Genomic DNA, 18,056 nt, shown 5'->3' on the forward strand with positions numbered 1-18,056 from the left:
TTTTCGTTACTTCTTTTTACTCTGTATAGTTTTCAATAAATGGCCCCATTCGTATTTGTTATAGTAACAGCAACAAAAAAATGTAGCCGAATTTCACAAGTAAATTCTATTTCAGTTCCAAATTTCTTTAGGAAATTTTCAGAAAGATAAGTTTTGTTTAAATTTAAAGTATCCAACAACAATACAGACAGTTAATCGTAACTTTTAAAACCGATTTACGTGTTTTTTTTTGTCTTGATTCGTTCACCAACAAAAATAGACTCTAGTTCCAAATCTGAAATCGATTTGAGCTATACCAAATTTATAACTGAAAATTTGAAAGTGTTTGTCGTCACGCGATCAATTATAAATAGCATTGAGTTTTATAGGTCTCCTTGTAGATGTGTTGAAGTCAAATAATCAATTTATGAATGGTTTATTTTAACATAGTACTCAAGTCCGTGTAGGCAGATTTAATTATTGATTTTTTTCTGAACTTATCTTGTAAAGCTATATAAGGTTTTTTTTATTGCCCTTGTAGGCATACGGGCATATGGTCCACCTGGTGGTGAATACTGAATGATCACCATCGCAAATGGACGTCAGCAATGTCCGGAGCAGAGCCTAGCCGCTGCCTACCGTTAAGTACTCTCCACAAGCTTCGTTTGAAGACGGACATGGCGCTCGGAAAATACGTATCATACGTATGTAGCCGACCACTCGTGTTTCTATTTTCTACACTGGGTTGGACGCCAGGACGGGGATACAAAGCAAAAAAGATATGTGGTGTCGTAGGACACCGGAGAGGAACGAAGTTCCTTATTACAAAAAAAAAGTTCTATTCGAGGAATTGTTGAATTTACGTGCAGCGACATCTGTTGATAACAAACTAAATATAATAAATCTTACGTTACGGACGTTTTTTCCCGGTTAGGGTACTCCTCCGCATCGTCCCATAAGGAACTTCGTTCCATAAATAGGTATTACATATGCTGAATAAACTTAGTACGATAAAAGGACAAAGAAGAAGAAAATATGAATCCTAAAAGCAGAAGTAGTATCCGTTTTATTCAATCTTAAACGTTTATACACGATCCCATATAACTACGATCTACGTGGACAAAAACATAAGTACGAGGTTATTACATTATAAGATATTTAAGTATTATTTTGTATTCAACGGCCGTTAGAGAGTGCTGTGGCGATATCGGCAGTTTCTTTGCCGAATGGCTATGTAGTGTTAACATTTATTATTCTGAAGGAGCCCCCTCAGGCGACTGTAGAATAATAAGCGGCTTATGACTTGTTAAATCTGTAGGTCTAGAAAGAAAGTTATTTGGAATAGCGTGATTATTACTTGGTATAGAAATTTATTTATTTATGTCCACAATAACTGTTCAACAAATGCTCACGATTGACTTCCACGGTGAAGGAATAACATCGTGTAATAAAAATCAAACCGGCAAAATTATAGTTTTTGTAATTACTGGTGGTAGGACCTCTTGTGAGTCAGCGCGAGTAGGTACCACCGCCCTGCCTATTTCTGCCGTGAAGCAAAAATGCGTTTCGGTTTGAAGGGTGGGGCAGCCGTTGTAACTATAATTACTTGAGACCTTAGAACTTATATCTCAAGATGGGTGGTGCATTTACGTTATAGATGTCAATGGGCTTCAGTAACCACTTGAGGCGGGCTATGAGCTCGTCCTCCTATCTAAACAATAAAAAAATACTTTTTCTCTATTATGGTTTTTTTATGACTAATCCAAGCAGTTTAAGAATTTTGTCATTTAATTTCATTTAGTTGGGCACTAGAATTAAACCTGCGTAGGTAGGTAATGGTTATGGTGAAACTTCGTGGAGGAATATGTTCAACAGTGAACATCTTTGTACTGATAACTAGATAGATACAAGAACACAGACGTTTGTTGAATCATAATAAATTCCATTTTAAATTCATAAGCATAATTTAATAATCATTAAATTCTTCTGTCAAGGTTGAATAGCTAGCTAGTGACGTTATTGATGTCTCTTCTTGACTTATGATCCAAATGGCAGACTATAATTTTAAGCGGCAACAACACGTATGCGGCATGGTAGTCACGTCTTCGAGAAGCTGTTATCGGGTAATGTAGACGTGAGAATATTTGTTTAACTCGCATTCATCGCGTGTCAGATTTTTCTGTGACTAAAAATCAGCTAACACTAAGTTCGATTCTCATTGCGTTACATCTAGATATTAATTCCGGGCTTGTCCATGATTTGAAGCAGGGTATTGTGTTATTTTAATAACTAACTTTGTAGGGTAAGTTGAGAACTTCAATTGAATTTTTACTTTTTACTGGTGGTAGGACCTCTTGTGAGTCCGCGCGGGTAGGTAGGTACCACCGCCCTGCCTATTTCTGTCGTGAAGCAGTAATGCGTTTCGATTTGAAGGGTACGGCAGCCGTTGTAACTATACTGAGATCTTAGAACTTATATCTCAAGGTGGGTGGCGCATTTACGCTGTAGATGTCTATGGGCTCCAGTAACCTCTTAACACCAGGTGGGGTGTGAGCTCGTCCACCACCAATAAAAAAAAAAGTTCTACATATATTCTTACGGCAGCGCTAATTCATGATTGAAATATAAAATTAAATCGCGCATTAAGAGCATGTAGTTAGTTCATTTTGACAATGCAAATTGATTTATTTCAATAAAATATTAAATAGCTTACTTGATGAAGTTTTCTCACAAACTCTATGAAATAACTCTATATTTAATAGTTGAAGCCCGTTTGTTAATATGATGATGAAGAATTTAACTTAAAATTAAGTAATTTTGTATTATTTAGGTGACCTCGGCCCCTACCTACCGTGGGTATACGGTGTGTAGACATGATTCTGTGCTATATTATTTGTGGTTACTTAACTGTGAAATCAAGTACAACGTAATGTTACGTGAGTCGCGGTATTTTTTTTCCGATTTATTAAAAACTAGCGACCCGCCCTCGCTTCGCTTCGGAAACATTAAAACGCACATGAAACCAAAAAAATAAAATAAAAAATAAATAAAAAAAAGTAGCCTATGTTCATCAGGGACAATGTCGGCTTCTAATGGAAAAATAATTTTTCAAATCGGTCCAGTAGTTTCGGAGCCTATTCGAAACAAACAAACAAACAAATCTTTCCTCTTTATAATATTAGTATAGACAAGAAAACATTCGTCGCACGTGTTTCTGTTGTTGACCTGAATGAAAAATCATTAAGTTTATTATAGGATTAAATTTTTTTTTAGATTAACTCACGCAATCTGAGCTGACAGTAAAGTTTTTATTTTTATTCAAATAAATACTTTAATACATTTAAACGTATTAAAGTATTTCCTAAATTTAATTGAAAAGAACATAAAATAAAATAGCAAAATAAAATATTTAGTAACTCGCGACAGTAGCGAAAAGGTTTACCGAACCTTTTTGATATAAAAAGAACCAAAGCGGAAAACACGTTTAGTCAAAACCTCAAATTATCAGAAGCTCGTTTCGCCAGTGAGATCAACCGGGCCGGATAACCGGTCCGATATTCGATTTCACGATATCCATTCCGTAACAACCGTTCGTTTCACGACCGCTGAAAACGTTCCGCCAATACAGTTTTTTTTCTGCGTTCCGACTCTCCGGATCCCGATACGAAAATCTTCGCAGTCTCATTTGAATTCGTGAGACTGAATTCACGGTTTTTATTGACGCATTCACTGAGAATAAGAATGAATTACAGAAGCAAAAAAAAAAAGAAAGAAACTACTCGTACTATTATTTATTCTATCTGTATTGATTTTCGGCCGATAAAAATGGAAATCATTTCGTTTGTTGTATGTTGCAAGTACGATTTTGGGTGTGCCATTTTTTTGTTCGCCGGCAAATGTGGTGAGTAAGTTTTAAGCCTAAGATACAGTAAGACAGCAGATTTCGCTGAAAATTTAAGCGTGAATAATTTTTAGCATCTACAATAAATCAAACATTATGGTCTTGAGTCACTATAAATAAATATTTACTAACAATCACGCCAAGTTAACTGGTCCCGTACTAAGTTCGTAAAGAACTTGTGTTACCGGTACCAGATAACGGAAATAAATGTAAGATTTTTATTATACACATTCATATATTTAATATACATCCATAACCCTGGAAAACACATTTTATATTTATCATACAAATATCTTCCCTTGGCGGGATTCGAACCCGCGACCTCCTTGTGTAGTGACCATGTCACTTACTACTACACCAGACGGCCGTTAATGCCGACAATGCCTAATAAAAGTCTTTACTGCACTTAATTCGGGATACAAAACAATGACAATACAGTAGTAGTAGTATTTACGATATATTTCGGTTTTCACGAGCCGTGGATATAATTAAAACTACTTTTACGGCTTAATCTCACGTTTTCATTGTTATTCGTCTTAGTTATCCTTCGTTATTGTCACAGCATCTTCGTTCAGTTCCCGAAAATATATTTTCATGAGTATCACAATTAAACGCAATGCATATAATACATTGGTACGTGTTTGATAATACAAAAGCTTTGTCAGTTATTGCGTAGGTACATTAGACGCAGGCTTTTCGACTCCCACTTGACTAGTTCATTTGGCAACATTACGACATTTTCAGCTGAGGCCGCCATTCGACATTCTAGCTATAGACAATGAATTAATTGGTATTTATGATAGCGTGTGTACGGATTTAGATTTGTATTTGTTATTCATTGAAGAATTTAAGTTAATTTTGCAATGACGAAATCCAATATGGATGCAATGTTTGAATTGTTTAAAATGTCTATATTTTTTTTGCTTAGACGGGTGGACGAGCTCACAGCTCGCCTGATGTTAAGTGGTTACTGGAGCCCATAGACATCTACAACATAAATGCGCCACCCATCTTGAGATATAAGTTCTAAGGTCTCAAGTATAGTTACAACGGCTGCCCCACTCTTCAAACCGAAACGCATTACTGCTTCACGGCAGAAATAGGCAGGGTGATGGTACCTACCCGCGCAGACTCACAAGAGGTCCTACCACCAGTCTATATTCTTTACTTCACTTTTGAGAGCAAAACATATTCTTTGATCTCGTTTTTTTGATACGGCTCAAAAGGTGATATGCATTACATGCATTATGTGAATTACTACGGAAAAGAATACATGAAAACAGCGTGTCTTATCTTAAAGGAATTTATTGAGGTTTGTCAACAAAGCTGAGTTGCGGTCACATTCCATCGAGGCGAACGACTGCCTTGCAACAAGACAAGGTCACTTGTGAAGGGAGTCGGGTACAAAGCCGACACGACGAGATGAATTTTATTTTAATATAAAATTTCATTGTAACATCTATAGGTATATAGGTCTAGTTTTGCGAATATACTGCGAATGGGTGGCGCATTTACGTTGTGAATGTCTATGGGTTCCAATAACCACTTAACACCAGGTGGGCTGTGAACTCATCCACCCATCTAAGCAAAAAAAATGCAAAAAAAATGCATCTAAGCAATAAAAAAATAATACTCATAAAATAGGTCGTTTGGCGACGTTGACTTTAGATTAACTCGAAGATGATATGAATCCGATACTTATAGGTTTTTTGGTATTTTTAACAATGCTCCCAATTTGTTTCACTAAAAACATTGTCAAAAAACTCAAGATATCGTTTGTGATTTAAATTGAACTAGAGATCCCGCAGTAGTCGAAATTCGACTATAATTAATTGGAATTGTAAGCTTGTACACTATTATGATTGTATTTTATACTTCTTTAATCACAAATTCCGCCAAGACTACACTATAAAAAATATTAACAAAGACAAACAATATTTAAGTAATCTATTCTCAATTAGACAACAGACGTCAAGAACAAAAGTTTGACAATAAATAGTATGCATGTGTGTGTGCGTAAAATACATGGTATGTAGTGTGTGTAATGTTTTCTTTATTGATTTAATGTATCTTTTATGCATTATTTTAAAAAAATATTAGCGTTGTGCACTTCTTCTCTATATTTTCTATAAGTGTGGAAAATTTCATACTCCTCCGTCCGCGCAATTTTCGTAAAAAGGGATACAAAGTTTTTGCTTCACGTATTAATATATAGATGTGACCTTTTTTGCCCAATTCTTTTCTCATCCCCTATTAGCATAGCATCGTTCAAGTAAAACATCAACTGCTATGATAATAAATCAAACATTTCCAATACTATAACTTTACTGTAAATTAGGTTTGTGTATCTGCGATTGATACGCTACCGACGTTTGATCGATAGAGTTGCTACTTTGGTACTTGTTATTGACACTTCAGTAGTTTTTGTCAAAGTACGAGAGACTGCGCGTGTATGGATTTAACTAATGGTCTTATTTTCATATACTACTGTTCAATTTATTACGATGATATATACTAGAGTTATTGTCGGGACTTTGAGTAAAGATTTCAGGCAAAATGATAAAATAAAGACGCTTTTTTTTTATTGCTTATATGGGTGGACGAGCTCACAGCCCACCTGGTGTTAAGTGGTCACTGGAGCCCATTGACATCCACGACGTAAATGCGCCACCCACCTTGAGATATTAGTTCTAAGGTCTCAGGTATAGTTACAACGGCTGCCCCACCCTTCAAACCGAAACGCATTACTGCTTCACGGCAGAAATAGGTAGGGTGGTGGTACCCACCCGCGCGGACTCACAAGAGGTTCATTTGTTTTGCAGTAGTCAGAGCGAAGCGTGTAAGTGCATTCTGTTATTTTCACGTTCTTCATCTGAATAAAGGGGATGGCCCATTTTAGGCCCAAAGCGGACAATAGATTATAGAAAAAATACTTAGTGCATTAATTTTGTCATTAATAAATATGCATTTACTTTCTTGCAAATAAGCGCCACTACAGTTTACAATAAGTAGTTTAAAAAAAGTAACTCTATTGAAAAAACAAGGATTTTTATTTTTGCGGGAAAAATATTGCCAGCTTCAAAACCTTTTACGTATAAAGTAAATATTTTGAGTATATAAATAAAACATGTAAATAAATCATTTTAAGTATTATCATTAATCAATCGATTTTAATGAATTTTATGCACATAAAATAACATGGAAGACATAACCATTGGACTTTAACTTGTAACTATACTTGAGATCTTAGAACTTATATCTCAAGGTGGGTGGCGCATTTACGTTGTAGATGTCTATGGGCTCCAGTAACCACTTAACATCAGGTGGGCTGTGAGCTCGTCCACCCATCTAAGCAATAAAAAAAACTTTACTAGTATTGTTATTTAAATATGTACAACTAAAACAAAAACATAAAAAATAATGTGTACTCGTAAAAAAAAATATATATAAATCAATTATCGGTTATTTAAAAAAATAATCGATATATGAATTTCATGTAATTATTTTTCTTTATACTGACAACACTGAATTTAATCTGATTGACTGACACTTCGCTTGCTGCTTGTGGTGTTGTGCTTGCGTACAAAATGGATGTGTTTTGATTTTTCTTCGATTTATTTTACTTTTATCAATAACGTTTCATACTACGACTAAAAACATTGTGTGAATTGTGGTTTTACCCTGACCGAGATTTAAAACCGTGTATATGCTCTCCTTTGCTATTTTTAGATGATACTAATTGTGTATGAAGATGAAGAAAATATAGATATTTAAAGAATTAAGTGTGTTTTTTATACCCTATTGGATAAAAATACATTAGGAACATCTTAAACATTAAGAAAAGAAAAGTTCTTGAAGTATCTCACAATCCGACACTTATTTATGTAGAAAATTAACCTCAAAACGAGTTTTTATTTTTATTATATTTTTTATAATAGTGGCGTCAATTTCAATATATTTTTTAGATATCCAATACATTTAACAATTTGAATCAGTACATTTTTATAGTAATATTTGATGTCCATCTTGGGCCTAGCACACTATGGAGAGTGGGCAATCCCCTTTCATACAAGTACCTTGCTGTGTTAATGATAATGTCGTGCAAGCATTTTAAGATTTTCATTTCGCATTTTAAGTAAACCAATATTCAGTTAAACAAATAAGTTACGTGCCCGTGTCGTGGTTAGCGTTACAATTGCAAAATAAACAAACATACATTATTATTTTACACAGTACACATTTGTTAATTTTGTGGTCACTATAAATGTCTTAGATGTAGATGTATTCAATAATACTAGAGGTCCCGCAGTAGTCGAAATTCGACTATAATTAATTGGAATTGTAAGTTTGTACACTATTATGATTGTATTTTATACTTCTATAATCACAAATTTCGCCACTATAAAAAATATTAACAAAGCAAACAATATTTTATCTATTCTCAATTTGACAACAGACGCCAAGAACAAAAGTTTGACAATAAATAGTATGCATGCGTGTGTGCGTCAAATACATGGTATGTAGTGTGTGTAATGTTTTCTTTATTGATTTAATGTATCTATTATATATTATTTAAAAAAAATATTAGCATTGTGCACTTCTTCTCTATATTCTCTATAAGTGTGAAAAATTTCATACTCCTCCGTCCGCGCAATTTTCGTAAAAAGGGATACAAAGTTTTTGCTTCACGTATTACTATATAGTTCAATAATATGTAGGTGTTAGGGTTATTGTGTGTTCGCTTGTTACTCAGCTGCCTATTTTTGTCAGGAAACTGCCATGAGTACTAATTTGAAGGCTGGGGCAGTCGTCATACAAAATACAAAAACATAATTTAAATAAGGCAATAAATAAAACAAGAACGTGCTTGATGAAGCGCAAATAAAATTCTGTATCACATGTAAAAACTGTTAAAAACGAACATCAAATTATAACAGTCATTCTTAATGAGGACACGAGGCTCATGGGTCAACCGTTACAACGATACAAAATGTTTCTTAAACAGTGTGATTTGAATTTGAGAAGACATGCAGATTAGTCTGTATCGAGACTAGTGGCCATTGTGGCGAATACTTCAACGCGCTTAGGAATCGTTTACATAACAAATAGCTATTGAAATCACGATTTGAAAGTTTGGTATGTCAGAAATTTTGTAGGCTTAGAATGCGGTTATTTGTAGTTGATTTAAGACCGACAATGACCCGGTCCGACATTAAGGAATTGTATTTAATCTAGACTGAGATAGTTTTTCATAATTATCTAAATAATGAAATATTTTAGCTTGCTTAAGGCTAATTTGTAGTGAGTAGTGTAACGATAATAGAAATCATTGATATTTTGTGAAAACTCACATTTCAGTTCTCGGATATCCCTAATTACATTCATCAACATTTTTGGGAAATTTTATTGGTACAAGATCATATTTTAATACTTATTCGTGTATATGTTCACAATGATCAATTTAATTGACACGACTAATTGATGGTCAGTTTTCAACTTTCTATCTAATATTACGTGCAATGAGATCACTGTATGTAATAAATTTTAAACTAGATCTGTGTTTTTGCAAATTTAATGAATTTATTGCTAGCTTCAAACTTTCACAACACTGGTATGCAGTATACTCGTAAAATAAACAATGTAAATGGGTAGACGCCGACAAAATAAATGGTCTATCTTAAAATAAAAAAAGGAAGTCAACGATCCTGCCAGGACTCGAACCTGGAATCTTCTGATCCGTAGTCAGACGCGTTATCCATTGCGCCACAGGACCTTATTTAGCAGGAACGAAATTTAAGGTAACAGTCTAAAATAGAATCATCTAATGACGAGAATGACAAAAACCGTTTTTGCGTTCAAAATGATTTGGGCAAGTATAGTCCGTATTTCTGCCAAGCTCCTTATAGGTGACGCGTCTGCCCAAAAAATCTCCGTTCTCTCTCCAACGTAAGCATTAGAAGGAGATGAAGGATCTCTACGACGAAGTTTAGTAATGTAGTATCAGGTATACATTTTGTCTATAGGAATGAGCTATGCGCTGATATTATTATAGGTGCTTTAGCTATTTAGTGCTTAATTTCCTCTGTTGCCGCATAAGTCGTTTTTATTTATTCCCTAGATTGGGGACGAGCTCACAGCTAACCTAGAGTTAAGTGGTTACTGGAGCCCATAGACATCTACGACGTAAATGCACCACCCACCTTGATATATAAGTTCTAAGGTCTCAAGTTTAGTTACAACGGCTGCCCCATCCTTCAAACCGAAACGCATTACTGCTTCACGGCAGAAATAGGCAGAATAGACAGTCGTGAATTACCATAAAGATCTTAACAATTATTTGGGCTTCCAAGAAATATAAAATACCACTGAAAACTTTGTAAATAGATTCTTGGCGACTATTAGGTGCGCCAAAAACATTATTAAATCACAAGAAGTCTTCACGTTTCTTCTTAGTTTTCTCTTAGTGTCTTTTTATTATAGTTTAGGCAATTAATAATAAATCATAATATGATTTTGACAGTCTGCAATATCGTCTTCAAATATCAGTTACTTCAATAGCTCAGATTTTAGAACCACATAACATCAGAATTGGTAAGATGATCATGGAGATATTTAACATTAAGTAAGATACTTTTATATTCGGCCATCAGAATTTACAATCCATCTTTTCGAGCTGTTCTACGAATTTTTCTTTATCTGTAATGTTTAATTCTCTTAGCCTTATTTTCCAACTAATTTCCCATTTTTATTGTTGCTTTTAATTGAAAATTTAAACAATAAAAATACGATTTAAACTTTGATATCAAATTGAGCAACGGTGCTCATATTGCGCATCTGTAAGATTTCTATTAATTTAGGTGAATTAAAAAAAACACTAAGAAAACTTTCGGTGTATTCAATATTAGTTACATATACATACATTACATATTACCATGAAAACACACGATTTTTAATAAAGATAATAAATATATCGATGGGTGAAAGGCTATTCATTGTTTTAAGCGACATTTTCACAACTTTACAGGAGAGCTATTTAAAGTTTAAAATTTGGAAAAAAATATCATAACAAAATAACTTTTTCAGCTATTTGAAACAGGAGTAAACTTAATTGAAGTTCAATTAAATACTGGTGATGCTAATACCAAATAGAACGCTCCTTTAATTATTACAGAGATAAATTTCGTGTATTAAGCGAAATGGCGTTTGAAGCCTTTTAGTTCTCTATAATTGAGGTCGTCAGCGTAAAATTGGCCTAACCCACAATTTTTTATATTTGTGTTCTTTCTTATATTGCAATTAATTTGAAACATAATAAATGTTGATGGAAAGCTGGCCTATCTCCAGTTTCACCCATAGATAACAGATTGTAAACATTATTTTCGCGCGTTTTATTATTGCTTACGAAGCAGTGCAAAAGTAAATTCAAACCTCATTACCTCCATTTTTTTCCCCTACCTTTGCTGATAGCCTTGAGAGGCTATTTCAGCTTCACCCTAACGTGTAGGTGAGCTCACGAGGCTCAACCCGGAGTGTTGCTAACACTGGCCCCAGCAAGAGCAGTGCTTCGCAGAATCTACCACCGGATCGGAAACGCGACCCACTGAGAAATCCGGCGAGAAACTCAGTGGACTGTGTCTATGGTTTAATTCGCTCGTCGAGCCCTTCGTCGCAAGCGACGGGTTCGACCAGGACAGTGACCGGCTTACCTCCATACTGACTGTGATAAGCTTAGGCTACTTTTGCGCTGACGGTCTTATATGTATGTATAAATTTTCCAGGTTCACAAAGAACGTTGTTCTAGTCTGCCTCACTCGAAGGCATGCAGCGTTTTAGGTCGCGTTCTAACCAGCTCGTGTTGAAAGTGTGCGCACGCGAGCCTGACCCCCTTAACGCTAACGGAGCAGTAACCGTTTGCTAACTAAATTCATTGCGGTATCAATCCACTGTTATATAAGTGAAGTATGGACATTTAAGCAATTGTGTGGTGATCGTGAGCCGTGGGAGTTATTATATGTTGAGATGTAAATGTTTTTTAGAATCCGTCACGAGTTGATTATAAGATTTATGGTTTTTATGAATCACAAATTCGTGTATTGAATTAATAACGCCGTGAGAAAAGATCTGGAATTTATGTTTGAAATAAGTTAATTCAATGGCTAAGTCTGATGTAATATTAAATTGTTACCACCCTTCAGAAATATCATTTTAATTTAATTAAAAAAAAATTGAAATATGTCATACCACCATTAATTATGCAAATTAATAAATTCTATACTCATATCTTAGACTTGCTTGAGCGGTTATTTTTACTATGTTATTAATCAAGCACAATATTGAATAAAATATAAGATCATGAAATCAAAATAGTTTCCCCAGGAAAATACTATTGTATTTTTGACGTGATAACGTCTTATAAATTGATGAACACCGTCTGCATGCACGAAAAAGTGTCACGTTCCGCCTGAACCCGAGCGTGCAAGCGAGAGCGCGAAACAATCGATAGAGAGGCACGATTAGCCCAAGCGTTAATTTATCGACAAAATTATAATTTTCAATGAAATCCTTTGTATTCTACAAAATAATGAGAATTCAGTGATAATATTTCAATTCAATTCATAAATGTATGCAATTTTTCATCAATGTCCCTTTATGACGTTATCAAGTAAAAATATCGTCCGTAAACCGACTTTATAGACAACCAATTTTTTCAACCAAAGAAAGCGTGTTTGTGCTTACGTAATTTACGTTCACAACTACCCACGGATAATTAACAGGTAACTTACAACGCTTCATGCGGGTCAGGTATTAACCAGATGCCAATGAGTAGTGAAAATTTGCCGATTGTAAATAAGTATTTTACTTTCACTTCCTAATTTGGGGACGTAATCAAATGTATTTATTCGAATGGCGGTATGGAATGTATGGTTAACGATTTCCTTAGGTTCACAATTTGTAAATGTTTACTGTTTGGTAGTTTCAAGTTTGCTCAGATGGAATACGGCCTTGGATATAAGTAGGTATAAAAAATTTTTTTTTATGCTTTTTAGGAATTCAAAGCTATTAAATTTTATTTATGGCTCTAATATATTAATCGTAATTTTCCAAAGCAGTATATATAGTTAAATAGCCTTTCTCGAAAAATACATTCCGTGGTAGCTGATAATATATAATAGTTTTTATTTATCTAACAATATACTTAGGAGACATCAAGTTCTTGTCGTATCCCCTGGATCCATTCTAGGTCCTTTTAGGCTCCCCAAATACTGGTTACTGCAAATCCTCGTCGAATGTCGAGTTCGACGACCGAACTAACCTATAGACACAGCCCACTGAGTTTCTCGCCGGATCTTCTCAGTGGGTCGCGATTCGAGGTCGTAGTGGTAGATTCTGCAAGGCACCGCTTTTGCTAGGGATAGTGTTAGCAAATTCTCTCAGACTAAGCCCGTGAGTTCACCTACTCGTCCACGCATAATTTTGTAATAAGATCCTTAGGTTACCAACGAATAGGTAGGAAAAAAGTTGTACAGGTAATTTTTGAAACTGGCACAATGATAACGATTTTCTGGTCTATACCCGAAAGTAAAAGTAGGAATGAAATAAATACTTAAACCAGTTAGAAAATACAAGATAGTTTTAAACGCTTCAGTACATAAAATTGACAGCATTAACATTGAATTCGGAACTAGGATTGTCGTTAGGTGGCCACCATACAGGTCTGATGTATAATTACTAAGTCAAAGTATAAAGAAACGCTTTTAGTAGGTACTTGGAATGTGATGCTATTGTCGCCTGGTTTTTATATCGTATGGATGCAAAATCTATTCATATAACGTAACTATTAACACTAGTGGTCCCTCTGTAGTCGAAATTATACTATAATTAATTGAAATTATAAGTTTGGACATTGTTATGGTTCTATTGTCAAAGACTATACCTCTACATTTAATCATATTAATCTATTCTCCATTTGACCACAGACTTTAACAATAAATATATATGCGCGTATGTGTCAAACACATGGTAGTGTGTGTGATGTTTTCTTTATTGGTTTACTGAATTTATTATGCACAATTAAAAAAATATTAGTTGTATTCTGCACTGCTTCTCTGTATTCTCTATAAGTGTGAGACATTTCATACTCCTCCGTTCGCGCAATTTTCGTAAAAAGGGGCACAAAGTTTCTACTTTACGTATTAATATATAGATAATTTTATTTGTGTACTTTTATTTTATTTGAAGATAGAATACGACCTGGACGGCGAAAGACGTCTTGAAAATTTGAAAACAGACTAATTTGAAATGAAATTTTAATTAGTGTCGAAAAAATATTCCGCGATCTTATTAAATACAACTGAGTATTCCAAATGAACATTTAAAAAAACACATTTAAAATCGGCGGTAGTGGAGGACTAATAGAAGAAATTTTATCAGTTAAAAAAAATTGGTTTGAAAGATAAGTACTCTTAGAAATTATAGTAGATCCAATGGTCGAGTTAAAAAAAGAACTGGTTTGAAAGATACTGATATTAAACCACAAAAAAAAGGATAAATTTCATTTAATTCAAGGCTAAAAACTCTGGTCACCGTCCTCGTAGAACCCGTCGCTTGCGACGAAGGGCTCGACGAGCGAACTAACCCATAGACACAGCCCACTGAGTTTTTCGCCGGATCTTCTCAGTGGGTCGCGTTTCCGATCCGATGGTAGATTCTGTGAAGCAATGCTCTTGCTAGGGTCAGTGTTAGCAACTCTCCGGTTGAGCCCCGCGAGCTCACCTACAAACGTTAGGGCGAAGCTGAAATAGCCTCTCAAGGCTATCAGCATAGGTAGGAAAAAAAAGCTAAAAACTGTAAAACCAAATTAAGTGTGTGAGCGAAATTCAAGGAAAAATATCAAAATAGTTACATAAACATTAAATTGAAGTATCCAAATAATATTGCAACAATGGCCTCTGGGGTGGCACTCAAATTTTGACATCGTTAAAATTTAGAACAAAATATGAAACACTTTTACTTAGTAGATATGTATCTACATATATATGAAGCTGTTATTTGCTTACGTTGATTTCTAATCAATCCATTTTTGAACCATTAACACAAGAGATAAGACAAAAGGTGTTGTTTGACATAATTTTAGTATGTAAACTGTGCTTAATATCGCTTTTATTATTTTCATTTAATAATTTCTGACGTTTTGAATAAAATACAGTTGCTATCGTCACGAATGACTAAAGTGCTATTTGTTGATATTTCAATTTGATATTAAATTATTGACGATCGTGTAAAAAATATAACGTAAAAGTCCGTTTGATGACTTAAACCTCAAAATAGTATAAATTAATCTTATCAATCAACTTTATTTACTACTAGTATTCACAATAATTACGATCGCTAATCAGGTCTTTAGCTGCTATAAAATATGTAAATAAATATTCAGAAATGAAAATTTAATTTAATTTGATTTTAAATCACCACCCTCATTGGTGGTTGGATTCTTTATTGCTTTACTGACATTTTAGTCGGAGAACAGAACCCAGTATTTTTACAGTTGAATAGTTTTCAACGCTTAAGCCGCATGTGGCGCGTTATCGTTCTTGAAGAAAAGAAATATGCGTTTCTAATAACGTGGTAGAGAGTGAGAGAGAATACACTTTATTGCACACCAAAACACAATTTACATTAAAAACAGTCAAAAAACAGACACGTTTGTACAATAGGCGGTCTTATCGCTAAAAGCGATCTCTTCCAGACAACCGTTTAATTAATAGAAATTCTATGTAATATAGACAATACATTATTATAGACAATATATACATATACCCTTTACATATAATACTAGCCGCACTGGCCCCCTTCGCTGGGCATTTAAAATTAACATTATTATTTATTGTCATTATTATTAGGGAGTTCAACACTCAAATAAATATTAGCCTATTCATTAAGTACATGTATTTTCTACATGGATACCAAGTTTCAAGTTAATCGGATGCATGGTTCAGTAGTTATAACGGAACATCCGTAAAGACCACTGTAGATTTATATATTAGTATAGATGAATTAAATAACTATTTGAGTTATATACGAATAAATAATTGTGGTATTAGTTTCTTAAAATGCAGATGAGAGGCAAGGAAGGCGTTCAGGCAGATTGTCTCGCGACTGACAATCAGAGGAGCGCGGGGTGAGGTAAGACCGGTTCCACTGCGTCACTTAGCGCTGTCCCCGTTTACCTTGCCTCACGTATCCTTCATATTTCCGTATAAAACGAACGAAAATTCACAATCAATGATTGTGTCCGAAAGAAAAAAAACAGTCTGCTTGTTAAGGCCAAAAGGTTAAGGTTGAAAGCGTTGGTTATGTTTCTATTTGGCTGATTTCGTAAAAGTGGATTTCGGTTAATGAAAAACAAAATAAAAAAAACCGTTAAATAAGTTCGTCATAACGTGTTATAAACGTGGTGTTTTAATAGAAATTTATGGTGATTGATAAACAGGTTGATAAGAAAATACAAGATCTTTTAATTCAAAAACCAAATACTGTTTAAAAAACCAATGATTTCGTTGTGGATCCTGTAAAAAAAAAGCTCAATTCAGAAAGCGTGCAGTGCGCGTTGAAGTCTTCCGTTTGGTGACCAAACCAATCGTGTGAATGCCAAGTTTGTAATATTTATTCATATATCGAATGACTATTTCGTAAGTTGACATCAAAGCAAATGTCAAGGTGAATTTCAAAGTGTTCTTACGGAACGTCACCTCCGGATCTGTTGAGAGATGAAAGTTGCCGGAAAGCGGTAATACAAGAATGGAATTTTGGTCGTATACGCGTAACTGACACGAAGACGGCGCGCCCACCTGCCAGCTACCACACCTGAACCAAAAGTGTGTCAACATCACTGACTCCTCGAACTCAACGATCGATCGTCACAACTTTCACATTACCTTAAATTAACACTCGACTGAGCGCAGCACTAGTGATACGTCTAGATAATGGGAAACGAACTTAGCATACTACCGAACCCACCTTTAGTACGCCGCGGGCGTTCTGTATTTAAAAAAAATCCGGTTAGGCACTATCAGGGGTTGGGGTTAACGCACGGGCACTGCTCTTGAACACAAATTCACCACACTTGAGTCACAAAGTCAGCCACATTGTCGGCGGGCCGGTGCGATCGCGACGGCCGCCAGGTCAGCACTGAGGCTTTCTTCGAGACACGACAGTCGTACACGCACCGTAAAAGAAACAGAATACGGTTCTCATCGACGCGACGCTTTGATTGTGTGCGTTTCGATATGCCATCTACGTGTTCTGACTGATAATTCTGAATGACAATTAATAACAGATATCTTCTATACCTGTGAATACGGAACGATCGCTTTGACCTGCCAAATTATAATCACGATATTATTATCGGTTTGGATGGTTTACGAATGATTTGGTGCGAGCAATAGCCTGATTATGTAGATTTTTTTATTGCTTAGATCGGTGGACCAGCTCAGAACTTACCTAGTATTTGAGGTCACCGGAGCCCATAGACATCAACAACGTTAATTCCGCCATCTACCTTGAGACATGAGTTTCAAGTTAAAGAGGCAGCGTTGTGGTACATAGCCATGCGGCCTCACAAGACGACATGCCAACAGTCATTAGACAAATTAAAATTTTTGAGAGTTTGTTTTCTATGACACGATGATTATCCTTCACTGTTAAAGTCATCGCGAACATTTGTTAAGACGTATCTTATTAGATTGAAAACAATTGAGACCTGACTCGGGATTTCAATACCGACACAGACGCATCGCTCGATACCATTGAACCGGACTTCTTATCCTTTAGGCCACGACTTCTAAATAAATAAAAAATAAAATGTAAATAATAATATAAATGTAAAATCTAAATAAATAAAAATAAAAATAAAATCATATAAAACATAAAATGCCTGTTTATTTCTTGCAACCAATAATTAACAATTCTTATTATTTTCTTTTTTTAATATTGCTTATTACCTCTCGAGTGAAGGCCTCCTCCAACGAAAACCGATGTTGCCTCGTTGGCAGCTAATGATTTTGTTCCTAATTCTACTAGTAAATTTCCAGTTCTGGGCAGCGTAAGTTAGGTATGGTAGAAGACATCTATTCGTTGCTTTGGTTTCGTTGCTCATATTGCTTTTAAATATTTCTTT

General features: G+C 34.9%; 1 protein-coding gene and 1 non-coding gene across 2 annotated transcripts in view; both read right to left on the reverse strand.

Moving 5' to 3' along the window:
- The window catches only part of LOC101740358 (uncharacterized), a 101,913-nt gene extending 84,109 nt beyond the window's left edge, over positions 1–17,804 (reverse strand). The window contains exon 1 of the mRNA XM_012688574.4: positions 16,898–17,804. The gene's annotated coding sequence lies outside the window, so the exon portion shown is untranslated. The remainder of the gene's footprint in view (positions 1–16,897) is intronic.
- Positions 9,581–9,653, reverse strand: TRNAR-ACG (transfer RNA arginine (anticodon ACG)). Its single transcript has one exon. It is a non-coding gene; the product is annotated as a tRNA-Arg (tRNA).
- Positions 17,805–18,056: the final 252 nt, after the last annotated feature.

Source organism: Bombyx mori, chromosome 9 (genome assembly GCF_030269925.1).
Source record: "Bombyx mori chromosome 9, ASM3026992v2".
Classification (NCBI taxonomy): domain Eukaryota; kingdom Metazoa; phylum Arthropoda; class Insecta; order Lepidoptera; family Bombycidae; genus Bombyx; species Bombyx mori.